Here is a 27145-nt window from a genome sequence, read left to right on the forward strand (position 1 = left end):
TTTACCTCACCACAATGTAAAATAATAATAATAAATGATTTAAATAGAGAATTATCTTGCTAACTAACCTTGGTATCTAACCAAGGTCCACTTTACTAGCCTCAGTGGGTAAGTAGCAGGTAAGTAGCCGGTAATTAAATGTATGAAGACGTGACATGAGCTATGAAAGAACAAAACACGTTAATACATGAAGGTTGTAAAATAGCACATTTTCAACAAGCTAGACGTCTGCTAGCAACTTATATTTACCCATGCACGTCAGCAGCAAACCGAATTTAAGCTACTGGAGGAATCTACCTAACGTTGACACTTGCTTGAGAAGTTGAAGTCGTTCTCTATCTCTGTTGCTTCTAGCGCCACGGTGGTTAAAAATGGTAAGGTCCATAATAGGGGTGTCTGAAATCGCTTTACATTAAATTTTCTCTGGTGAAAATATAGGAGTTGACTTGTATTGTAGCCAACTGTAATGATATTTTTTCACAATATCAGAAAAAATATCTGACCCTCCCAAAACTGATATTTCTGTCTCTTTGGGGGGTACTGGGTCTTCATTGGGGGGTATAGTGCCCCCAAGTACCCCCTGTAATTCGAACTATGATTGGAACGCCATGGACATACATCTTTCTTTCGAAAACAGAAATGGTGAGGCAAGGTAGGCAAGAGAGATACATTGCTGGTCAAAACATTAGCGTAAGAACTGGTTTATAATGCTGAATAAAGCACAAAGCTTTACTAAAGCACATCCACTGTTTAAAGTCACAAACACAACGAACTGTAACTTTTATGCATGCGCGAACCTATACATACCGGTAGATATGGCTGTGTAGTCTGTGCCATAACATTTATTCCTGCAGGCTGCCCGTTTTGGCTGTCATACTTTTAAATGTCTTCGCAAGAAGTAGGCCTACATAGACCATAACTTACTGTCATCTTCTTTAAGAACTTTTCCCAATATTTCCCATAGCCTATATCGCTTTTCCTGAAGGGGTGTCTTTATTATTTTAACTCGAGTCTTTGCTTCTTTACTGTTGACTACTGTATTGATGCTTTACTGTATTGATGCTAGCCTTCTCGTGATATTTTAAGTAGGCCTATTTGTAGAAAATATATATTTAATTAATTTTAACTGACCCGCCCACAAATGACCCAAATATCATTAAAATGTTTTGTTTATGACTCAGTCGGACGACCGCTTAATTTCGGGCAGACCGCGCAACACTGGTAGGCAGGCGGAGGCCAGGCTAAGTGCGTAGGCAGGCGGAGGCCAGGCTAAGTATATTAGTTTATCCAGCAAAAAGGTGTCTCATTACCATATGGTTTCTCAGATTATTGCGTGGCAAAGAAAAGTAAAATGGTAAATCTCAGAGCCACACAGTTGTCTGGGAAAACAAGAAAACATCTCAGCGAGAGAGGTGCTGTGATTTGGCTTCAATTACAGTTCACCATTGAATACTAAGTGTTTGTGGAAATAGTGTACTTAATATTTAATTATGTAAATACTTCAATATACCTCTTACGTTAGCACTGGATATTACATAATTGATTCGCTGTCTTAGAGTCAGGAGTGCTTTCTGAGGGACCACTTTTTGTCTTAAGTAAAGGCCAGTTCACACCAAGAACAATAACTATAACGTTAACGACAAGATAGTATCATTGTAGCTAATATAAATGGCAACATCCACACATAAACTATAACGATGGATGGTTATAAACTATAACGATGGTGTTTGTGTGTGTCTATAACGATAATGGCATGGAGAATGATATTGGCGATCACTTTCAGAGCGATTGTAGGAGCAATAAAAAGCTGACAATCAAATGAATCCATCAAATTCATCAACACAAGAAGAAACTTACCTTTTCATTGATTAGTGTAGACGCTAATGTCATTATACTATTGTTATCTTTATAATTATTGTTATCTTTATAGTTATTGTTCCTGTGTGAACAGCCCTAAAGAATAGCCCTCTGCTGCTGAAAACTAAAGGTGGAAAACTAATGGATGAATCTGCATTCCTGACAAGACCACTTTTCTTTTCTTTTCTTTTTACAAGAAGACACTGGCACAAAGTTACAGGAAATGACAGAAAGAGCTCCGAGACCCTGGGGTTATTTCAGTAGCTGCGGGTGAGAGCCACTTCTCCATGGCTCAGTGGGAGACGGGATATGATTCACAGAGCGCCGGCACAGTGGTCAGAGCACCGGGCAGCATAAGACAGTGAAACTTTAGATAGACAGAGACAAGCCACACAAATCCAGAGGGTGACTGAACACCACTGTAATGAAACTTCACTCACCCTGAATAGAGGGCAGGCCAGGTGCATCTGGTTACAGCCCGACAGAGTCATCCTGTAGTGGGAGATTGGGTTATGATACAGAGAGAGAGGGGAGGAGGTCCATGTGTATCTCAGGATAACCACTTGGATGCAGACACTAACAATGTGACAACCCACAGTCATATGCAGACAATGTTTGCCATCATCAGACATTGCAAGCAATACATCTCATCTACTTCAGAAGGCATTTGAACTGAGGTAAATGATTAAAAAAGAGACAGAGGTGGACAGTGAGGGCAGAAGGAGAGGTATGGATCTGAGAGAGAGAACCAGAAGCCAAAAGAAAGAATGCACTTGTGTCGGTGTATTTGTTTTTGCCTATTTCAGACAAGATGAGGAGACTCAAGGTTGATCTGATCATGTAATAAAAATATATGTATTATATATATATATGATCATGTAATAATAACTGGAGCTTCACCTTCAAGTGAAATACAATAACCAACACTTTGAAACGGTAGCCTGCATTCATTCACACAGCAGCACATAACCTTTTGCTCATGTATTTATCCCTCAAGTGATAACAGCCATCAAAAACAATTCACAAGCCTTATTTCACTAATGCCAACAACAGATGCGAGCTACTGTCTGTCAGTAGTGCTAGTGCTCTGTGCAGTGTATCACATCTCACCCAGGCGTTTTCCTCTGGATTGCCCTGGCCTGCTGCATCTGGAGCCTCAGAAGGATTTACTTAACACATTCAAATTAATTAAAATGTCTTGATTCATTACTTACAATCTGTCAGTAATCCAACTGGAAACCAGAGTGCTTTCAGTCATTTTTGATTTTTTTTGTCTTGGGTAAAGGAGGAGGGGAACTAATATGTATATATATATATATATATATATATATATATATACATACATACATACATACAGTATATATATATATAAATATATAGGGCACTGTCTATATACAATCTGTCAGTAATCCAACTGGAAACCCGAATGCTTTCAGTCATTTTTAGATTTTTTTTGTCTTGGAGGAGGGGAACTAATATATATATATATATATATATACATACATACAGTATATATATATATAAATATATAGGGCACTTTCTTTGGTAAAGCACTCAAGCATGAAATATCAGCAATTGTGCCATTCCTACTGAGATACTTTTAAAACAAATGTGGCTTCAGAAGAGGTCTGTGAGTAGCCTACCTGTGTGGATGTGGTGCAGTTGTACACTTAGCTAGAGGAGAGAGGAGAGAGACGTGGGGTGTAGGGGCGAGAGAAGATAAGAAGGAGATTGCAGCAGCAACGCAGCAGCAGCAGCAAACCCCCCCCATCATCCCAAAATAACCCCCGCCCCTGCACCGTCCTCTTGTTATCAGCGGTCAAGAAGACGGTTGATGTGTGGAGCTGTCTATCACAGGGGCTGGATGATTTAGATGAGGGTTCAGTGAGCAGACTGCAGACTCACCATTAAAGATCAGTTTAAACATTTCAAGGACCACTTACTCCTGAGGTAAGACCCCTAAAAGTTATACACTCAAAATAGCTGGCTAACTCCCTGTGAATTGGGGAGAGGCTTTGACATTTAAAGCAGAGACAAGCTGACATCATTTGGAATTAGCATCGCTAAAAGCATATGTATTGTATATGTATGTATTATCTATGAAGAGGGTTGTTTTGTATGGTGTAGGGGTAGGCTAAGAGGGGCTACAGGTTTTATAAGCATACAAACGACGACAGGAAGCAAAGAACAAACAGCCCCCCCCCCCAATTGAGCACCAGCTGCCTGTATGCATCCGCAGGCCTCAGAGCCCCACCTCACCACCATGCTGCAGAGGGAACATCTCTCCGTGAGACATCTGGGTCCTGGCACCGGGACCGGCAGTCAGATCGTCCTTTTTCCTGGAGAGATCCACAGGTCACAGGTGTTGGCTTAGATATTGCCAATGTGTTGCGGAACACTCCTGCCACTGACGCGGCAGCAGATCCATTATGGGTCAATAACCCAAGGCAGGATTCTGGACAAGCAAACTAGAATGGATGGTGCAGCAATATGCGAGTGTTCGGTTTAGCTTTTTAAAGTCTTGCACAATGGAATAATAAGATGGGTCAGATACTGGCTTCGACTTCATTGACAGCCTCCTTTACATTATGCACCCAGTAACAAATTACCTTGATGACTTAAGTGTAGGCAATGGATGAGTGCAGCAGAGGAAAGACCATAGTAAAATCTCTGGAACAAGATAGCGAAACAAATGAAAAGCTATTTTTCTGTTGACTATACAGTTTTTACCACTAATTAAACTGCCATTCACAATTCAGCAAGGGTGTGTGTGCGTGGGGTGGGGTGTTGATCTCATATTAGAGGAGATTAATGAAATACTTCACTCGTGTGATGTGTCAGAACAACACTTCAATCCTCAGTCATCAGAGAGAGCTCTCATGTCTGTCCACGTCTACAAGGCTGGTATTTCTCACCTCCTCTTCTTTCTCCCATAATTCCCAGCAAGGAGGAAGAAGAGGAGGGTCCACAGTCTGTCTATTTTGGTGTGAGCAATTTCCATAACCGCTCAGCAAGTAGGATGGCAAACCAGCATGTTAATGAGTCCATAACTTGATGATGGCTGTACAACGTTTTAATCGTCTGATTAAACCTGCTCGAGATTTTAACTTGGCTTCATTGGAGTTGACACCAACAGAATCTGAAGCATCAAAACAAATGTGTGTTGCAAAAAATGTAACAAGATTGTGTATGAGAATAATTTGACTCTGTCTTGGTGCTTTCTGTGTCTTTTACTGATCTAGCTCACTTTGCTCCTTCTCTCTCTTTCTCTCTGTAATGCCCCTGAGCTTTCCCTGACTTTCTCTGCCTTACTGAAATTTACACAACAGCACAAACAGCACTGTGCCATTACAGAAACCCAGCTCACAGAATGGATAGCAAACTTACTCCAGAACTTTCCCACAGCTGGGCTGACATTGCATCGTCCTTTGGTGATGTCTGTATAACTATAGGTGTCACTTATAAGTGACCACCTGCACTTGCATGTGCTTGTGTGACTTCTTAGGCTTCCACACTGTAAAAAATAATATGCCCTTTTAAGTTAAAAAGGTTTGTTACCCCGCTGCCTTACATTTTTGAGTTAACTTGACATAAAATTAATTTTTGATTCAACTTATCTTTCTCAGTCAAGTAAACTGCAAATTTTACATAGACTCTTGTTGTGCCAAAAAAGCCATGTAAGTTAACTTGATTAATTTACATGTTGTTTCAAAATAGGATCATTAGTTGAAATAAATTTGTTCAGAGATGTATTTTCCTTGTTAGTTTTTATTAACTTTAAAAGAAACTTTTATAAACTTACATTTTTCAAAGAAAGGATGCACATCACATTGTCAAAGAAAAAAATTACTAAAAATACACAGGTGGGTGCACAGCACATCAAATTTGGGGGTCAAACCCAGTATGCTACATTAGAAAAAAAATCTGAAAACACACATAAAAACAAATCAAAACTGAGGACCAAGTCCAAGTTCTACGGAAGGGTGTTGTACTACTCTTTACCAAGCAGCCTGTTTCGGAGACCATGAACATGTGAAAAGCAGCTGCAATGTTTATGTGAAGAGCAGCTCCCTCCAATGTTCAAGAACAGCTTTTGTAGTACTTAATTTTAGATGCTTCGGGTAGTCCATATTGAGACCCATCAGTCCAAAGAGTTCGAAAGGCCTTTGGAATATTGGAAATGTCCATGACGATAAACTGTTCCTCCAAAACAAGACATATGTTGTTGATTTTGTAAAACCACGCATTTGCTGCTGTCCTCATACACATATCAGGATCCCCACACTGTTTTTTTTTTAAGACATCTTCAACTGGACCAGTTGGCTGAAAAACAAATCACCAGAAAGGTGAATATTTAACTCATTACCAGGACATGCTTTTATTCTATTACAGTTTAGAACAGTTACAATAATCTGCTTAGTTCAAATACAATGTTACATGCTTTATAAAATGATGAGTTTCCATCTGTAGAGCACGTCCTTGTATTTCAACCAGTGCTTCCAAATCACATTTGAAGTCATTTGCTGAACTTTTACACCTATCTCACAGGTCTTTAGAATGCTGTAAGAATCTTGACGAAGGAAGTGGGGCATGCCAGGCAAGACTGTTGTTGCTTATTCTGGTTGGAATCCTGAAATGCAAAAGGAAACACACAAACGCAAACAATGTTAAACAAAAACAAAATAGAAAAAGTCAGAGCTCATTAATATTCACATCATAGAATGCAGGATTCATATGTTCAATACTTACATGTGCATTAAGCCATCTAAGAATGTCGTGGAGCTTTGTGATGGCAGGGTCCCTTTTTCTGAAAAGGACAAGAAACATGGGCAGATATTCATCAAGTTCACTGAGGAAGGTTCTCCGAAATCAGCAGACATCAGACAGTTGAATTCCGTGAGGATGCAGTGAATGCAGAATATGACAACAAAAAAGAAAAGATAAGACATTAAAACTATATTTTGTGTTCATTCTACAGGCAATTCTGTTAATACCTGGTGACACTATAAAATAAATATGTTAATTGTAAGTACAGAATGTCTGTTCAGGTCAACTTGCCTTCTGAAGGAGATAAAACAGTCAAATGCAGGGCAAGGGGCAAAAGCGGCTGTGCCGTCCGTGCTTCAGAGTATGCCTTCTGATGACCCTCTGATTCCACGTTGAAAATGGGCTCGGTTTACAGGTCCACTTCATTAACACTCTTCTTTAACAGATAAATTACAAGCATCTGAGATTTTAATGCACAAAAATGTGTTTGTAAGGGCATCATTGATATATCTGTTAAACATTACATTACTACATGGCCTACAACAACTACATGGCCTACATTATGATACACAATATTATTCAGATTTGAATAAGGACTTTCTATGAACACTGTAGAAATGCTCAGGTAACTTTTATCACCTATACTAAACATAGTGAGAATAAAGTCATGGATATGCTTAATGGGTTGATATAAATAATCTAAATTAATGTCCACTGTGCTAAATGGCATTGGAGATAAAGGATGTAGCTGCTAGGCTACCAAAGGATCTTTGATAGCATCAAATAACCAGCAGTAAGCTCAGTGGCGCAGAAAGTGGGTATGCGCTATATGCGGCGCACAGGGGCGCAGCTCCATGGGGGCGCCAAAGCGATGGTAAAAAAAATAATAATAATAATATATTTGGTATTTTCTATATGTAGCTACTGCTGTCTGTTTCTAAATAATTTCAACATTTTCTCAATGTTCTATAACATTTTAGAGGACTAACAGGCTAGGCGCCCTATCTCATAAGATTCCATCATAGAATTTTGACATAGAAGAGGGAGTGGGGGCGCCGTGAGCGCTGGACGAGCAGATAGGCTTACGAGTAGTGAGTCGCCGTCTATGGAAAAAAGATGGATACAGCAAAAAAAATCTGTTGACGACTAAAAATAGAAAAAGAAAGAGGGAAAAGGAGATGGCATGTCAAGGGATGCAACAGCAGTTAAATAAGTGGACGGTGAAAGGCAACAGGTAGGATTTAAAGTGATGACGTCTGTACTTGGAGGCTTGCAAATATGAATGTTAACAGACTAACTAGCGTTTGTTAAGCATAATGCCGATTGAAACATAGCCTATTCCATTCAGATAGCTAGGTGGCTACCATGCTCATACTACACTTTTAATGGCCAACTGCAAACAGAAATGTCATGCTAGCAGCAACATGTTTCCATATCCTAACAATGAAGGCTCCTTGTAATAACGTGCAAACAAACAAGGCTAGAGTGCCTATCAGCCTTATCCATAATTTGTAAGCAATAGCTGGAAAAAGGACGTTATGAGAACCGTTTAGACTCTCTTAAAGAGGCAATGCACCATTTATCAATACTTATCAAGTATAACATCAAGTTAAACATTAAATTGGCAGCATTTCTTTAAAAACATATTCAATAGACACTAATGCAAAGTAATAGTGTAAATTATTGGCCTTTTGTTTTGCTTTAGTTGTTTGTGTTTTGTTTTTTGGGGGCGACGCCAATATTGTTGTTGCATACCCCTCAAAAATGGGTAGCTGCGCCCATGCGCTCATTCAATTCACTGAGTGGTTGTGTACTAAAGTTTATTCACCAAAAACACTGAATGTTGACGGATTAGGTCGGATGAAAGTTGAGATGATCCCTCCATGTGCTTTTCTTCCATCAGGGCAAAGTGATGTAAACAGGGAGGGGCATGGGAGAGGGATTCCAGTGCTCTTGGTTTCTCTGGACAAGGGCACTGAGGCAGGCCCAGTGAGGCGTACCGAACCTGGGTTAAAACCCTCTGAGCTTATGACCATGGGTGTGACCGACCATGTGTGTGACTACAAACCAAGCCAGATATAACCCTCACAGACACATACACACACCACCAAAAGCTCATTTCAAAGTATGAAGGATACCAAGGTAAAAAGGAGAGAGTGAAAGGGAGAGAGAGAGAAAGAAAGAGAGAGAGAAGGTTGAGAGTATAATCCGCCACGTCGACGCCTTTTGAATGTTGTGAAAGTAATTTGCACATAAAAGGTGATGAATATAGACTACATAAACACACATGTGCTAACGTAAGGCATTTCTGGTGGCATATAGAGAACAACACTGAGCTAATGGTAAGTTAGGGACAAACAAACAAACAAAGTTTTGAAGTCAACATGTTGTAGAGCGCTACGCTGAAGTCCAAATTGTTTTCATTTTTAAAAAGTAGGATATCCCTCTAGGAACAGATTGAAAGAGTTTATAGACTGAGTACTGGTTTGGCAATTTGTGTAAAACATACAGTGCAGTAAGGAACAAACACACTGAGGCAACCTCTATGATCTGGGCTGGCTGGTGACACAGGCACACAGATAAATTAGGCCTAAGTATAGAGAATGTGAGGAAACAGCAATACCAATATAAAAGAACTTTCAGGTCAAGCACAGTGCATCATTTAAAAATCCTGTGGAATGTTGTGAAAGTTGTAATATTGTAAAGTCATGAAGACAAACAGGGCTATGGGGACACTGGTGAATGAGGTCAACAGGACTGCAATTGACGCATTTCACATCAAGCAATCGTCAACCCCAAATATGTATCGCCTATATCCTCAGCTTGGAAAGCGAGCCGCCATTTTAAGCCTGACAACTGGATTTTGCTGCAGTCATTTCAGCACAGAGGATTAAAAACTGGCCTTAACACCAGTATGAGCAAACCAGGGATTTATATAGCTCAACCGTTTAGTGTGTCAGACACCCCACTGCAGAGTGGAATATGGTGGCAAACCATTATAAACAAAATGGTATAAATAAATGATTTATACCAAATTTCACTTTTACATTTCACCAGTGGCTGACAGATACCAACTGGTATCATTCCCCTATTCAAGGAATCAGTGGCTCAGTGTCAGGATCATATAAAACAGGATATAAAGGCTTAGGAATCCCTGGAGTTTGTTGATATGCATTGCAATGCACTTACTGTGTAAGTGGGTGTATCATGACTTTGATACAAGGTTGCATTATCTTTGCTAGAATGATTTTTGAAGCAGTTCAGAGGTACAATCCATCTCTGAGGTAAATCACATTCTCTCCACTGTTTCTCTCTTTCTCTCACTCTCTCTCTCTCTCTCTTTCTCGCTGGAAGAGGCAGTGATTGGCCATGATGAGAAGTGGGCATTGTACAGACCGTCCCTCAGTGGCCCAACTGGCATGCAGTGCATGTTTCAGTTCATAATCCTGGTCCTGCTGGTGCCAACTGGGTGCCCATTCTGTGCCAACTGGCAGTCCTGGGTGCTGGGAGAGTGGCAGGGGGAATTGGCAGCTGCAAACTTTTTCCACCATTTCAAATGGGCATCAGTGATATTTAATCCTACCCTACTTACTTTGGAATTAACACTGTACTAAATGAAAATGATTCCATAGACCACACCATGAAAGGAACATAATTTCCTCTTCAAAGACACACAGACAGATGTGTGGATCCGCATGTGGATGGGAATGTAAATTTATAAATATACAATGTGAGTGAGGCAAACCCATTGCATCATTTTTAATCATCTGCCATGTGAGGAAGTGTCACACGGCAGCCTGTTACATTGCAGGGGAATGTGCATGAAAGGGTTAAACTCAAATTTGCAGTTCCATCTGAGAGACATCATGGCCCCTTCGTCTCACCGGTGAAGAGTCCATCCGGGTGGAGGGCTGTTATTGCCAGCAAGAAGTAATTATTTCCCCTCTTTCCTTTACTGTACTGCGTGTTGCGATAACTACAACCCCCCCCCACACACACACACACACACATACACACACACACTCATACACACACGCTCACCCACCCTCCCTGTCTGTGTAAGGTAATGATGTGAGGTGCTGCCTATCAGTCACATAGTGTCATTTGGAAATCGACTTCTCCACTGCCAGAGATAATTGACTGGCAAACACACTGGCATAGAAACATTCACATTGAGACTGAGGCGTGGAGGAGTGCACAGGAAGAGGAGGTGGAGAGGAGAGAAGGGTGGAGGTAAGAGAGGAGGTGGAGAGGAGAGAAGGGTGGAGGTGGAGAGGAGATAAGGGAGGGGAGGTAAGAGAGGAGGTGGAGAGGAGAGAAGGGTGGAGGTAAGGGAGGAGGTGGAGAGGAGAGAAGGTGGAGGAGGAGGTGGAGAGGAGAGAAGGGTGGAGGAAGTGGAGAGGAGAGAAGGGAGGAGGTAAGAGCAGAGGAGAGAAGGGTGGAGAGAAGGGAGGAGGTGGAGAGGAGAGAAGGGTGGAGGTAAGGAGCAGAGGAGAGAGAAGGGTGGAGGTGGAGAGGAGAAAAGAGGAGGGGAGGAGAGAAGGGAGGAGGTGGAGAGAGGAGAGAAGGGTGGAGAAAGGGAGGAGAGAAGGGAGGAGGTGGAGAGGAGAGAAGGGTGGAGGTGGAGAGAAGGGTGGAGAGGAGAGAAGGGTGGAGGTAAGAGAGGAGGTGGAGAGGAGAGAAGGGTGGAGGTGGAGAGGAGAGAAGGGTGGAGGTGGAGAGAGAGGGTGGAGGAGGAGAGAAGGGAGGAGGTAAGAGAGGAGGTGGAGAGGAGAGAAGGGTGGAGGTGGAGAGGAGATAAGGGAGGAGGTAAGAGCAGAGGAGAGAAGGGAGAGAGAAGGGAGGGAGGGTGGAGAGGAGAGAAGGGTGGAGGTGGAGAGGAGAGAAGGGAGGAGGTAAGAGGAGGAGGGAGGAGGAGAGAAGGGTGGAGGTGGAGAGGGAGGTGGAGAGGAGAGAAGGGTGGAGGTGGAGGAGGAGAGAGAAGGGAGGAGGTGGAGAGGAGAGAAGGGTGGAGGTGGAGAGGAGAGAAGGGTGGAGGTAAGAGAGGAGGTGGAGAGGAGAGAAGGGGTGGAGGTGAGAGGAGAGGTGGAGAGGAGGAGGAAGGGAGGAGGTGGAGAGGAGAGAAGGGTGGAGGTAGGAGAGGAGAGGAGAGAAGAGAAGGAAGCAAGAGAGGAGGAAAGGAAGAGTCAAATCTATGATTGTTTTGAGTAAGTGTTTTGGGGAGAGGACGTGGAATGTGTTGGAGATTAAACTTAAATTGAACAGAAATTGTCTAGAGCGTGAGGTCACTTCAGGTACAAAGCAGATTTTGTGCAAGAAAGACTGCATGTCACATATCAAATAACAACTTTGAGTTTATAAGGTATGCGAAGATTGCAAACCTTACAAGAAAATGTTATGGGAAACATAACATTTAGAAAGCCATAAGTTTGCCTTTCATGTCCTGAAAGTTGACAGCACTTTCATTTTTAAATGTTGGTGCAGGAAATGCCTTTCCCCTGTATGATCATAATGGTTTAAAGTGTGATGATGATCTTTAAAATGTGATATATAGGAAAAGATTCAAGTGCAGTCAGGAATCATCACATGCTTTGTATTCAACAGGTTGGTGAATGAATCTGTTTTTAAAGACATGTAGGATGACATATAGGTGTTTTTTGCCAGTTTACTTTAATATAATAGCTTCATTTGGATAGTAAACAAACAGAATCACGTGCCCTTTGCAGCCCTATACACGGATTTCCCGTTTACCAACAAAACTAGATGCGCGCGCAGCCATGGGGCAGAAGACACTTGGTGGCCGGCCACAACATTATAACATTCTCTAACCATCGTGATTTCGAATTGGTGCAGTTTTCAGCACAAAAACTCATTGTATTCATTTCATGAAGAGCACTGCTCTATGCTGTTCTATGGTGCTTTCTGCCTCTTAGTTGCGCACACATGTTTTCGTGACGTTGCATAGATATCCATGTATAGCTTAGCTGGCTACAGAGAATCAGCCATGCAACTTGCTTGCCAATGTTCCGGGGAATCACAAATTGCTTTACATCAATTGTGCAATAGCGCAAAATATGTATTAAATAGTCTAATATTACCATATCAGTCGACATGGCTCCTTGGAAATTATCTTTTCACAATCACAAATTGCAATTTTCATTGTGTAAAATACATACTCAAATACATACTCACAACTGTAACTGCAAACTTAAAACAAGACACATGATTTGCTAGTGTATAAATTAACCACTCTAACTGTGTTGTAGTGTATCAATGCAAGTATCTGCCTTGTGTCACTCAAAACCCATCTATGATTGCGGCTCTAACCGCTTAAAGGAGAATTCCGGTGTGATATTGACCTAAAGTGTATTGAAACATGATACCGGTGTGAGCGTATGTCTCATAGCCCATCTCGGCTTGTCCCCTGCACTCCAAAATCTGGAGCTTAGTTAGCCCGATGCTACCAACAGCTTTTTTCCATAGTGGTGCTTCGCATCGGGCTAGCCATGCAAATAAATCACTGTTTTACACCCATTTCACGAGGCTCAATGTATCTCCACACTTCATTGGTAGACTTCCGAGGGGGCCCTGACATTTAAAACCAGACATTGAGAACTTTGAAAAGCACTGGTAGTTTACTTACAAGGCGATTTATACAGACAGTATCTTCACAAAGTTTAGCGTTTGCAGCCATCTTGAATTTAGTCACGATAAGTCGGCGGCAGTAAGAATGAACAGGTATGATAAGGGATCAGATTCCAAAATAATTCAGTGGAAATGCATGGATTCCAGTTGCTGCTACTGGAAGAAACTGGAATCCATGCATTTCCACTGAATTATCGTGACTTTAGGTCAATATCACACCGGAATTCTCCTTTAACGTACAGACGTGTTGAAATAGCTGTTGTGTAGGTTTGCTCATATTTAGTATGAACCATACAGATATGAACAGCTACAGTATGTGCAGTGTGGTAACAGTACCATTGTAGTGCAGAGACAGTAACATTATAATAGTATTAAGAATAAGTGTATGTGCAGGATGAAGAGCAGTAGAATATGGCTATGTATAACTGTAATTACAGTATGCACATTTCTAAATAAATAGACACTATGGATGGGATAGGGTAGTGCAGTTGTGGGGCCTCCTTGTCCGCCTCCTTGTTGTCCCTGTCAAGGCTGCCATGGTCGAGGACACCTCAACAGGCACAGGCAAAGAGGCATCAGACGGGGGCGGGGCGGGGGGTGATGGGGACTTAGTTCGTTGGATGTCACCAGGATGCAGAGTTCAGTGGGGTTCTGCAGGAAAGAAGCTTCCTCTGAACCTGCTGTTTTTGGTCGCGGAGACCTGTAAGCCCCTCGAGGAGGGTAGTGGGGAGCAGGGTCGGACTGGGAACAAAATTCGGCCCTGCAAATTTTCTCCTGGACCGGCCCACTACTGGACCGACGTTTATTATGCACAATGCAGCTCATTGCACTTCTAATGGAGGGTGATGTGGTACAACATAATGAGCTAGGCTTAAGGCTAACAACAGTAGAATGCAATAGGTGCAGTGATAGGTGCAGTGATTGCAATAAAATGCAATAGGTGCAGTGATGGCTCATGATGCAATACAAGGAACAATCATAGCCAGAATTTTGTTAAAAGAAGACAAAAGGTCAAAGTCTGGTCAATTGTGATAGAAATGCTGTAACTTTAGGCTTAGGCCTACTCATTAAAATCAACAGAGAGCCCACTACCTGTATATTGTAACCCAAAACTTAAAGACACGTCAAGATAGGCTACACAGTGCAGCTACTGGCCATTTTGTTCCCCTAACTGGTGAAATACAGTATTAACCTAAGTATGTCATTATATGGCCAACTATAAAGATGTAATCTGCCTGTTCCCAGGGATGGGTAGTATTTCTGAAACATGTAATATGTGTTTCAAATGCAAAATAGTATTTTGTCATTTGTATTTTATTGGGTTGAAGGAAATGGCTCTGTATTTTGTATCAAAATACTTTATTGGTGTGTATTTTTGTATTTTAAAAAAATACTGCAAAATACTATATGTGAAAAACACAAAAAAGTAGATACTACAGACAGGTGTAATGAATAATTGATAATTAGGCAACAATGGTTTATGTTTATCGCAATCAGCTAATGTGAGAACAGCTGTGTCCAACAACACTTACAGCTTTTCAGTGACAGCTATTGCTGAAGCATCAGCTCTGGTCTGAAGCACTGGTGTGCAGAGGTGGGAAAAAAGTATGAAAATATTGTACTCAAGTAAAAGTACCAATACCTTGATGAAATATTACTCCAATTACAAGTTAAAATACCGATCTGAAAATGTACTCAAGTAAAAGTAAAAGTAGTTCATTTAAAATGTACTTTTAAGTAAAAAAGTTACTTAGTTAGTTTTTTTTTTTTTTTTTGGGGGTACCAGAACAACCAGTTTTACCAGAGACTTTCTAATGAGGAGATACAGCACTCAAAAATCCTCCATAGTAATGCATGGGGTTAGTTTGTAACGCCAATATGGCAGTTGTCTACACATATTACAACCCTTCATTGGCAAAGCGTTGACATGTGAATACATTGAGCCAATCATGTGGTGTGTTGTAAAATACATTGAGCCAATCATGTGGTGTGCTGTGAAGACATCGTGCCAATCATCTGTTGTGATCTCGCTGCTGGAGCAAGATTGGTGTCACCGTGAAGCCTTACGCGACGCGCATTTCTGCCGAAATAGATGCCGCGATAAGTGCCCAAAAGTGTTGCAATATGGCCGCCGGGTAGAGGTACTTGCCTGATAAGGATGTTGAGAAATGGAGATCTATGTGAAAAATCACCAGAGTTCTCCTTTAAGTTTGAGCAGTAGTTGATTTTCAAAGTTAGTTGCACTCATCCTTGGGTTTGCAGTGAACAGTAATCCAGCACAACTGAAAAGCCCCTCACAGGCAGCTGAGGCAGGCAGGCCAACGATGAGTTGCAGAGAGTTTTTTTATATTTGGAAGCGAGCTGAAGGTTCAGCAGATTAAAGGGCGTCGAACTGGGGGGAAAGTGGGAAGTATGGGGCAATGGAGGAGAGGGCCCTTGAAAAGTGGAATACAGGGGGCACAACATTTTCATCAGACATTAGTAATAACTCAGGTAATCCACACATAAAAAATCCAAACAACTCCATAAGTAGATTCTTGTGTAATGAAGTGGAATAACACAGGGAAAAAAAATATTGAACACGCTAAGAAAAAGCACTAAGGCAAGGAAAGGAAGGAACGAGCTGGAATCTGTAAGTAGTTAGAGTAGTTATCCTTTCTATCTGCACAAATTAATATAAGCTTGGTTGGTAGCTTACATATTGATGGGCTATAAAAGGTTTTCATTACCAAGGTATCACACAAGAAACATTTCATGATGGATAAAAGCAAAAGCTTCTCCCAAGACCTTTGCAACCTTATTGTTGCAAAACATGTCAATGAAACTGGTTACAGATGCATTTCAAAACTTCAGAATCTTCCAGTAAGCAGCATGGAGCCATTATCTCCATGTGGAAGAAACATCACTGCATCATCAACCGCTGGGATCTCCTCGCAATATTTCTGACCAGGGAGTCAGAAGGATAGTCAATTCAAAAGCCAAGGACCACTGGAGAAAGCTCCAGAAAGACTTGAAAGCAGCCAATTCAATTAAATTCAATTAAACAGTTCTGGAAGTAATCTGGAACTAAAGATCAGGATTCACAAAGAGGGACCTCTGGAATCTGTTTAGAACAATGGACCAAAATCACACCTGATACTGCGACTAATACGTTTTTTGTCATACAGGAAATGTCTTGAAGCTGTCTTTACAAACAAAGGCTTTTTTCCACAAAGTATTGAAGAAATTTCAGTAGGCACGTTCAATACTTTTTCCTGTGTCATTCCACTTTAATACACAAAACTCTTATGTTTGGATTTTTTTTTATATGTGTGTTAATATAATGTGTGGTGAAAATTTGAATAGACTCACTGGAAGTTTAGGCTAATTACTGGAAAAAAATAAAGCGTTCAATACTTATTTCCACCATATATTTATTTTACCTGAATATTTTAACTTCCAAATTAAATGTAAAATGAATGTCAGGACGAAACATTAAAGTTTGACTGACTGGATTTGTATACAAAACATAGTGAAAACTGTCTAAGGTCACTCTCACTCTCCCTTGCTAAAAAGAGCTAAATGGTTTAGTCCGCCTGCCATTCATAAGGTAGTCTATCTTTTTGTTTATTGAGCATCGCTAGTAGTGGACCGCTAATTGTTGTGCTGCTGGTGCAATGTATTTCTCAAGAAAGCCAAGTCAGGTTACTAAAAACAAAGGCCAAAACAGGAAAAAGAGAGACATCAAAATGAGGGGAAACAACTGCTAATAAACTTCTTTCCAAAGAAAGGTGAGCACAAGCGTCAAAACACGAAATCCCATGGTGTTTGCTTGAATATCTCAATCATTGGTGCTAAAACGAACTGAGACAACCCATTGGAATAGCGGAAAATACACTTTCATAGGCTAATCTGATGCATCCGTAATCCAGCTCCATCTCCATCACTTTCAGAAAGACTGCATGGCGCCAGCTTGATTCATGTCCTGTTGTAGGCTACATGCTGATCATTATCACTAGGCTAGTGGTTTAGGGCAATTTTTTTCTCTCCCTTTCTGTTTTCGTTAGTCTTAACTTTTTTTTTTTTTACTCAAGTAACGGATGGGATTTTTGATGTAGCAGAAGTACAATACTTCACTCAAAAGTAATCAAAGTAAAATTTAAAATACCGATTTTATAAAACTACTTAAAAAAATACAAAATACACAGAAAAACTACTCAATACAGTAGCGTGAGTAAATGTATTTAGTTACTTTCCACCTCTGCTGGTGTGAAGTGGTGCATGAAGTAAAGATGAGCAAGTTGACCTGTGCAAGTTCACATAAGGACACTGACAAAGGCAACCATGTCCCATTGTCTCCATTCCATCTTTAACAGAAAATGTCAGATATCTCCATGGCGTAGATTTAGGGTGGGACGCTTAAGGACTAGTCCTAATCAAAATTTTAAGATGACAAAATTGTCCCCACCAATATTTTAGCGAACTTATTTGTACTGCTGATCATTCCACAGCCAGCACGACAATACAAGAAACGTCAGGGTTATTTGACCGCGCAGGCTACACGCATGGAGAATGCCAATGCACAGGCTACTTTGCAGTGGCAGTCAAGCGGCTGCAGGTGTCAACGACAACGGTAAGTTACCAGGGCTGTCTGCCAATACATACCCCATAAAAGGCCAAAGTAAAACATTTTGATATTGAATTTGACCGACAGAGCTTTCAATTCGGCAGCCGTGGCCTAGGCTATAGCGCTTGGACTTGTAACCCGGAGGGTTGCCGATTGAACCCGACCCCTCATTGCTACAAAGCTGCTGTTGTTGCAGGCAGCTCACTGCGCCGGGATTAGTGTGTGCTTCACCTCACTGTGTTTCACTAATTCGCAGTTGGGATAAATGCAGAGATTAAAATATACTTATACTTACAATTAACCACATTATAATCAATAGGCCAAAATCATAATTGTGTATCTGTGCCGAATTTCGTAATTCAAGTCCAGTGTAGAACTGAATAAGAAAATCATAAGGCTGTATATCTTGAACTTCCAGTATGTGAGAAACTTGACTTGCCTTAATATCTCCAACCTCAAGTTTGCAGCTAATAAGGAAATATAATTGTTATTTAATTAAACAAGGTGAACTTCTCCCCACTGTACAATGCAGAAAAGGATGCTACAAGGAAGGGAATTCAAACACACTCAACACCTTACCATCTATTGATGTCATTGTGGTTCATTGAGATATCTGAAATTTTTTCTGTTAATTGGCTTGGATACAAAAGGACATTGTTGCCTTTGTCGGTGTCCTTATGTGAACTTGCACAGGTAACCTTGCTCATCATCTCACCAGTGCCTCAGGGCAGGCCACGGACTTGTGACCCGGAGGGTTGCCAGTTCAAACCCGACAGTAGGCCGGCTGAAGTGCCTTTGAGCAAGGCACCTAACCCCTCACTGCCCCTGATTGTTGTTGCAGGCAGCTTACTGCGCCCGTGATTAGTGGGTACCTCACTGTGTGTTCACTGTGTGCTGAGTGTGTTTCACTAATTCACAGTGACACATTAGCTGATGCGATAAACATTAACCATTGTTGCCTAATTACCAATTATTCATCAAGTAGTAACTTTTTTTTAGTGTTTTTCACATTGTATTTTGCAGTATTTTTTTAAAATACAAAATACACACCAATAAAGTATTTTGATACAAAATACAGAGCCATTTCCTTCAACCCAATAAAATAAAAATTACAAAATACTATTTTGTATTTGAAATACATATTACATGTTTCAGAAATCTTGACATGTCTAAGTTTTGGGTTGCAATATACAGGTAGTGGGCTCTCTGTTAATTTTAATGAGTAGGCCTGCCTAAAGTTACAACATTTCTATCACAATTGACTAGACTTTGACCTTTGGTCTGCTTTTTAACAAAATTCTGGCTATGATTGTTCCTTGTATTGCATCATGAGCCATCACTGTGCCTATTGCATTCTACTGTTGTTAGCCTTAAGCCTAGCTCAGTCATTATGTTATACCACATCACCCTCCATTAGAAGTGCAATGAGCTGCATTGAGCATAATAAACTGCATTTAGAATTCCATGCATGGAGATCGTCATAGTTGACAGAAATTATGATTTGTGCCAACATGTTGTAGAAACACAACCACAGTTAGGCCTATTTGGTGCAAATCTTCTACATTGGTTATAGTCAGAGATTCACATTAACTGTAGGCTATCACCACAAGTGTATACTAAACGTTTTTGCCCAAGTTTGTGTGCCGTCATCACATTTTGCAAAATTAGGCTACCTTCATTACTAACCTACCAGTTGATACTTTTTACGTGCATCGACTCACGATTGATTGTGCATCTAATGTAACACTCGGTGGAGAGACTTCCACTTTCCAAGTTCCACTTTCACTGTCGTTGTGAGCTAAAAGGCTACTATGGGAAATACTTTGAAGTTCCTTTTGAGTCCAAACATGAATAGGTTTTCTTTAACCTGTGCTACACTTTTCCACCAAGTTGTGCGAAAATTGTAGGTACCCGGAGTTTTTTTTATGTTGACAGACAAACCGCACTACAGTAGCCTACATGGTGCAGTCAATGGAAGCTCTTTGTAGCGCGTGCAACTTACGTCTATAAAAACAATATATTTATGGAATAAAATTAGACACCTCTGATTGCTGTTTACGGTTAAACTGCGATGATGTGAACATCAGCCAGCGGAGGGCACTTATATAGCCTAGGCTACCATGCATGGACTCGTAGGATATATTTCCCCACAAACCAAGCGGCTGCTTGGACAAATCCACTTGAGGGGTGGGGCAGGGGGGCGCGATCGTAACACACACTGAACCTGTCATGAAGAGGCCAAAATGATTGACCTCACCCCCCAATCCAAATGGATGCAACTGCATTTATAGGCTAAGCCTAGGTCTACATGACGGGCTGCAAATAGGCTAAATAACTTTAAAAAAAAAAATCCCGGAGGTCACCGGCCCTCCGGGCATTTGCCCGGTTGTACAGATTACCAGTCCGAGCCTGGTGGGGAGAACAGTCTGTGGTTGGGGTGAGAACAGTCTTTGAAAATGCTGCGTGCCTTACGCAAGCATCGGTTGCCCTGGATGGCTTCGATGGAGGGGAGTGAGAAACCGATGATGCATTGGCCAGTTTTCACCACCCTCTGCAGTGTTTTTTGGTCGTAGGCAGAGCAGTTGCTATACCAAATTGTAACACAGTTGGTGAGGATGCCTTCAATGGTGCAGTGGTAAGTTCACCAGGATCTGAGGAGACTTTACCTTTTAGCGTTGTGTGTTTGTTACCTTGAGATCAGTCTGTGTGAAGTCCTGTAATGCCAGTCTACTGTAAACTCTTCTATCCATTCAGTTAAATTACATTACATTACATTTGAAATAGGCCTAAATGCTTTGCTGGTAGCACACCAGCTAAGGCATAAGAGCTTTCTTATAACTATATGAACACAATTTAAACAGACAGTGAACATAAGGCTACATTATCCATATTTAAATTCTTTCTTTTAGATGTATGTATTCGGAGTATGAAGCAACATCCATCCATTCTCCATCCATCCACTCCTACAAGACTGCAGTCACTATCGGTATTCATTCACATGCAGTCAGAAGACTGCAGAGCTGTTTGATATGGGCTCTGACGTGCTCCCTTGAGGATGTCCTCACACTCAGAGGAGTTACTGTAGGCCTGTATATGGGAGGACGTCAGAGGACGATGACGGCCTGTCAGGATTGTCATGTTGTGCTTTTTCACACAAACTGTTTGAGCTCCCCCTCACGTTGTTTTAGACCCGTCACATGTTCATCTCAAGAAGTGGATTTAAACATCTCGCCGAGAACTATTTTCAGCCCATTATGGCGTATTCTGCTTCATTTCATTCTAAAACACACACACACACACAGAGGCACATATGTACATACTGTAGTGTACACAGACACATACTGTACATGCAAAGACACACACACATACACATGCACGCACACACACACACACATACACTCTCTCCCTCTCTCTCTCATTCACTCAATCACGCACACAAACACTCTCCCTCTCTCTCTCAATCACACACGCACACACACATACTGTTTCTCTTTCTGCCTCATTCACACACACACACACACACACACTCTCTCTCACTCACACACACACACACACACACACATATATTCTCCTTTCCTCTCTCATTTACAGACACACACACAGACTTACTCTCTCTCTCTTTGTCATTCTCATTCACATACACATACTCATACACACACACACACACACATACTCTCTCTCTCTCTCCCTTATGCAAACACTGTTTAGCCGGCTCCATGTCTTCAGAGAGTGCCATTTTCAGCTGTGTTTATCAGTGTTGGCAGCAGCATAGCATAGCTGCTGTAGAGGATTAGACACACTACTCTCTCTTCCTCTCCCCCCAAGGGCAAGATGGCAGCAGACCATTCTGCTCTTTTCCTCTCTTCTCCTCTCCTCTTCTGTCTTCTCCTTTCCTCTCTCCTCTCCCCTTCTCTCCTTTCTTCTCTTCTCCTCTCATCTCCCCTCCTTTCCTTTCCTCTCTTCTCCTCTTCTCTCTTCTCCTCTCCTCTCCCTTTTCCTTTCTTCCCTCTTTCTCCTTTGCTCTCTCTCCTCTCTCCTCTCCCTCCCTCCCCTCCTTTCCTTTCCTCTCTTCTCTCCTTCTTCTCCTCTCTTCTCCCTTCTCTCTTCTCCTCTCCTTCTCTCTCCCTCCTATTCTCCTCCTTCTCTCCTCCCTCTCTTCTCTCTCTCTCCCTCTCCTCTCTTCTCCTCCTCTCTTCTCTTCCTTCTCCTCCTTTCTTCTTCTCCTCCTTTTCCTTTGCTCTCTCTTCTCCTCTCCCCTCTCCTCTCCTCTCCTCTTCTCTCCCCTCTTCTCTTTTCCTTTCCTTTTTCTCTCTTTTTCTTTTTCTTCTCTCCCCCTCTCTCTCTCCTCTCTTCTCCTCTTTTTCCTCTCTCTCTTCTTTTCCTCTCCTCTCCTCTATTCTTCTCTCTTCTCTCTTCTCTCTCTTCTCCTCTCTTTCCTCTCCTCTCCTCTCCTTCTCCTCTCTTCTCCTCTCCTCTCTCTATTCTCCTCTCTTCTCTCTTCTCCTCTTCTCTCCTCTCTTCTCCTCTCTTTTCCTCTCCTCTCCTCTCCTCTATTCTCCTCTCTTCTCCTCTCCTCTCTTCTCTTCTCTTCTCCTCTATTCTCTCTCTCCTCTTCTCCTCTCTTCTCCTCTTTTCCTCTCCTCTACCCTCCTCTCTTCTCCTCTCTTTTCCTCTCTTCTCCTCTTCTCTCCTCTCCTCTCTTCTCCTCTCCTCTCCTCTCTTCTCTTCTCCTCTCCTCTCTACTCTTCTCCTCTCCTCTATTCTCCTCTCCTCTACCCTCCTCTCCTCTACCCTCCTCTCCTCTCTTCTCCTCTCCTCTCTTCTCCTCTCCTCTACCCTCCTCTCCTCTCCTCTCTTCTCCTCTCTTTTCCTCTCCTCTCTTCTCCTCTCCTCCCCTCCTCTCCTCTCTTCTCCTCTCCTCTACCCCCCTCTCTTCTCTGCTCATCTCATCTCTCTTCCCTCCACGGCCATATCAGGGTGGTGCTGTGCTGGGTGAGAGCTTTCCAATCTCCCCCAACCCAGACTCCCCTGAGCCCTCCTAACACAGACTGAGGCTAGCAGCACTCCACCTCTCTCTCTCTCTCTCTCTCTCTCTCTCTCTCTCTCTCTCTCTCTCTCTCTCTCTCTCTCTCTCTCTCTCTCTCTCTCTCTCTCCAAAATCTCCATAGAGGACAGCTTGGCACATAGGGGTGGCCAGGGAATGCAGCCAGTGACATCTGCCTGCTAATAAAACACTGCAGCACTGGGAAATATGGATTCTGTGTGTGTGTCTGTGTGTGTGTGTGTGTGGTGTGTGTGTGTGTGTGTGTGTGTGTTCACTGACGATGGGAGAGATAAGGAAGTGTTAAGGAATATGTTCGGAATCCCATCATGGCAGCTACTCCTTCCTGGATGTCTTCTGGAAGCTACGAAAGACACTGTTGCCAGGACAACTAAACAGAGCACCTACTCACAGCAATTATTGCAGAAGCATTTCGATGTTAAAGTGTCTTCAATAAGTACCAGTTACAAATGTAACAATCTAATGTAAATGCTGCACTCACTCTCTATAGGTAGATTGTGCTCCTTTGTCTTCAGACACTTATAACCAGATTAGCATATCCAGTTCACAATGCTCAAGACCCCAACCATCTACCACGGCTCACCAGTCTTAAGCATTATGATCAAAGACACAATGCCTAGGTACCAGGTCTTTCCTCCACTAAATCTTATCTATTGATATTGTACCACTATCAAATGACATTTTCGCATGTAGAAATACCAGCGTCATTGCACTCCAAACAAATGACATCAAAGCACTGTAGGTAGTTCTGTGTGACAAAGTGGTCACAGCACAGGTAGGCTACACACAGGTGCTGTACAGTAAGGGACACCTAACCAATCACCAGGAGATCTGAGATGACCTCACCCAATCGGTGGGTGTGCTGGGAGCATGTGGTTCTCCTACACTGCTTCCCTCTTCTTCAAACAGAGTCTCTGGTAGGTCCTCTGAGGCTGTCTGTCTGTGTGTACACACGGCAAAACAGTGAGGCTGAAACCCATTATCTCCCACTATGTCATCAACAAGAGCCAGACAGAAGATAAGGAGAGAAGGGGTTGGGAAAGAGAGAGGGAGAGAGCGGGAGACAGTACAGGTGTGTTTTTGCTTTATAAGAGAAAGAGAGACAGAGCGTGCGTGTGTGGGCAGACAATGTGCCAGCCATTAGAAGCTCCACGGCCGCCAAGCAGATCCCTGGGACCCCCATGGCCTCTCTGATGTGGATCATTACACAGGGCCCCTCCACACAGCACAGCACCAAAGCCCACATGCCATCTCCCGCAGCTCCACCATGTGACCTCAGGGTGGCAGTAGACAGGGACATAAGCCTGATGGGCTCGCTTGGGTTACATTTTCAAACATTTTGAGTTTGGTCACTACATATATTATCACACCTTAGGAATTTTGTGTTGGTGTTGGTCAACATGAATTAAGTCTATAAAAGGAAAAGTAAGATGTGTACACTATGATGACATTAGTTTTGGTCATCCACACCGATTCATTTTTTACATACCATTGATGTTAATGTCTTGCACGTAAGTCATGGGTGGTATTTCATCCAGATGTTTGTTCAGTCTTTAAGCCTCACTTTGGGTTACAACCCCACCACCCAGTGTGGTATCTATGTTATATATACTGTACCTGCGTATCCCTCAGTGCTTCAGAGCCTCTCTATCTGAACACCAAGAGCATGTATGCATGTGTCATTCACACTCACAACGGACAGTCCCATCGGATAGCCTCTCTTCACACTTTCTACAGGTCGTCGTGGCATTACACTGATTGCACCCATTGGAGGGAGTTTATGCCTTCCATTTAAGAGACACAGATGGCTTCTGTACTGGAATCACTCCTCGGAGATCAGTAATGGGATGAGGTGTCCGTGGAGTTGGCCATAAATAAGCTGCCTTTGTCTCATGCATGTTTGTGTTGACACTTTCAATTCCACGGACCAGGGGCAATTTGGCCCGCTGACACAAGTTCTCTTTGTGCTATTTTTTCCCTTCGTAATCACGGGAGGCCATTTGTGGGGGTTTTTTTCACCTAAGCTTGGACTGCTAACACAGCAGCAGCTGGTGCCATTAATGAAACACTTGAGCAGTGACAGTCATGAAGTGTTCATTTCAACTCACACGCCCTGTGTGCTTCACAAACTCAATTGTGTTTCGACTGGCCAGTTGGTGCTAGCCTCAAAAAATGGCCTGGGGAGACAACAACAACCATGTACATTTCAACTACAAGGCAAAAACTGTATTGCCTTAAAATATCACGTGAGTGGGAAGGAGTTTGAAGTATCTCTTCATATATTAAACTGAGCTTGAAGGCAACTGACAATGCAATTTGTAAGCGACGTGAGCCCATCATTTCATATTTTGGGGGTAAAGTCACGTACTGTAAGTCAGTCATTGGTTTGACAAACTATCACAGTTTGCTCATCTGCTGTTTTTCTTCAAATGACCAACCATACCATTATCATTAGGAATAGTGTTGTAATACTTAAGGTGAATAGAATGTACTGCATTTTCCTCGTAACTGTAACAACATTTCACTATCTTTTAGGTCTTAAAAGAGTGAGCTGAGAATTAGATGAGAATCATGGTGGACTCTATCTTTAAGGCCTCCACAACTAAATGACACCGTCATGTGGAGTTGTCAGAGACAACAAATTATGTGTGAGCTTCAAGATACTAAAACTAAATGTGAAATGTCGGCTCACTCTCAAACTCTCTGATAAGTTTCTGACAAATGTTGTGGTGAGGTCACATCTGAGTCATCTGAAAACTTTAGAACACGCCAGAGAGCACGACCTGTCTGGTCCAACTCATAAACCGCAGGGCTGAATGTCGAGTGCCTGTGTGTGTGTGTGTGTGTGTGTGTGTGAAGGTGAGAGACTGCCCAGAGAAAGTCCTGCTATATCTCTGATATACCCTTATCTCCAAAAACTTGTTTACTTGTTAGTATATATCCTAACTTGAACTTCATCTCTCTCTCTATCTCTCTCTCTCTTAATTCAATTCAATTTAATTCAAAAAGCTTTGACCATTCATAAATAGTGTTGCCAAAGCATGCAATGCCTCTCTCTCTCCCTCTCTCTCTCTTGCTCTCTCATAGCATCAAAAATACTATCAGACTCACACCCACTATTAATGAAAAACCATAACAATGCCAAATGCGTAAAAAAACAGAAACACACAAACATACCCTCACAAGGGAAGATTTGTGGATATAAAATATTAACCTAGGAAACTGCGGAGGAGATTTCTAGCCCATTTTTAGCACCAGAGGCCTGTTCTTTTCATCACACCAGAGCACATATTTTATGTGGGCGTCTTGTCTGGTATGAGGCCACCCTTCCTGTAAGCAACTTTAATAGCCATAAACAAATACTCTCCATAATTCAGTAGGGCTTAGTAGAGATTAATCTGCAGAGTAGAGTAGGCAATTATATTAGGGCGGGAATTCTTTCTCTCGCTCTCTCTCTCTCACTCTCTCTCTCACACACTCTTTCTCTCTGTGTGTGCTTCTGTGGCTACCGGCAGGATGCGCGGAGACTGTGTCGCTGCCCCAGTTGCTATGGAAACTGTTCTCTCTCTCTCTCTCTCTCTCTCTCTCTCTCTCTCTCTCTCTCTCTCTCTCTCTCTGTGCCCAGGGTGTACTTTCTCCATGTCGCATCTCTCTGTCTCTCTCTCTCTCTTGCTCTCTCTCCTCTCGATCCCTTCTTTTCAGCACACCTCATCACTCCTATCTCGTTCCTCACTCTCTCCATCACCCTTCCTTTCTTCCTTTCTCTCTCTCTCTCTCCCTCTCTTTCTCTTTCTCCTCTGTCTTTCACTCATTCCTTTACCTGTCTTCCTCAGTTACTCTCAACCCAAATCCCAAATGTCAGGGTTGCGAGCAGCAGACCGGAGTGAGGGTAAAACACATGGAGGAGTGCGGAGAGAGAGAGTGCACTCTGCGCCGAGCGCGTCCTCCTCGGCCACCCCTGGCCCGTCCGGAGGTGTAGCCAAGCCGAGGCGTCCTCCTGCTCCAGGGCAGCGCGGCCGATATCTCCGGTCCCCTCTGGTGTCTGCGGTGACAGAGAGAAGGTGAATGCCATTCAGGGCGTGCTGACATTTCTGCACACAATTAACAGAGCAGCACTGAAAATGTCCCATTGACAAGCACACAGGGAAAAAAGAGGACGCTTGACATTTTCCTGGGGTTGGGCTTTTTTTGGAAGCTGTATTTCTCTC

General features: G+C 42.4%; 1 pseudogene; it reads right to left on the bottom strand.

The window, feature by feature from the left end:
• Positions 1-21751: 21751 nt before the first annotated feature.
• LOC125291609 lies at positions 21752-26749 on the bottom strand (annotated as a pseudogene).
• Positions 26750-27145: the final 396 nt, after the last annotated feature.

Source organism: Alosa alosa, chromosome 3 (genome assembly GCF_017589495.1).
Source record: "Alosa alosa isolate M-15738 ecotype Scorff River chromosome 3, AALO_Geno_1.1, whole genome shotgun sequence".
Lineage (NCBI taxonomy): Eukaryota > Metazoa > Chordata > Actinopteri > Clupeiformes > Clupeidae > Alosa > Alosa alosa.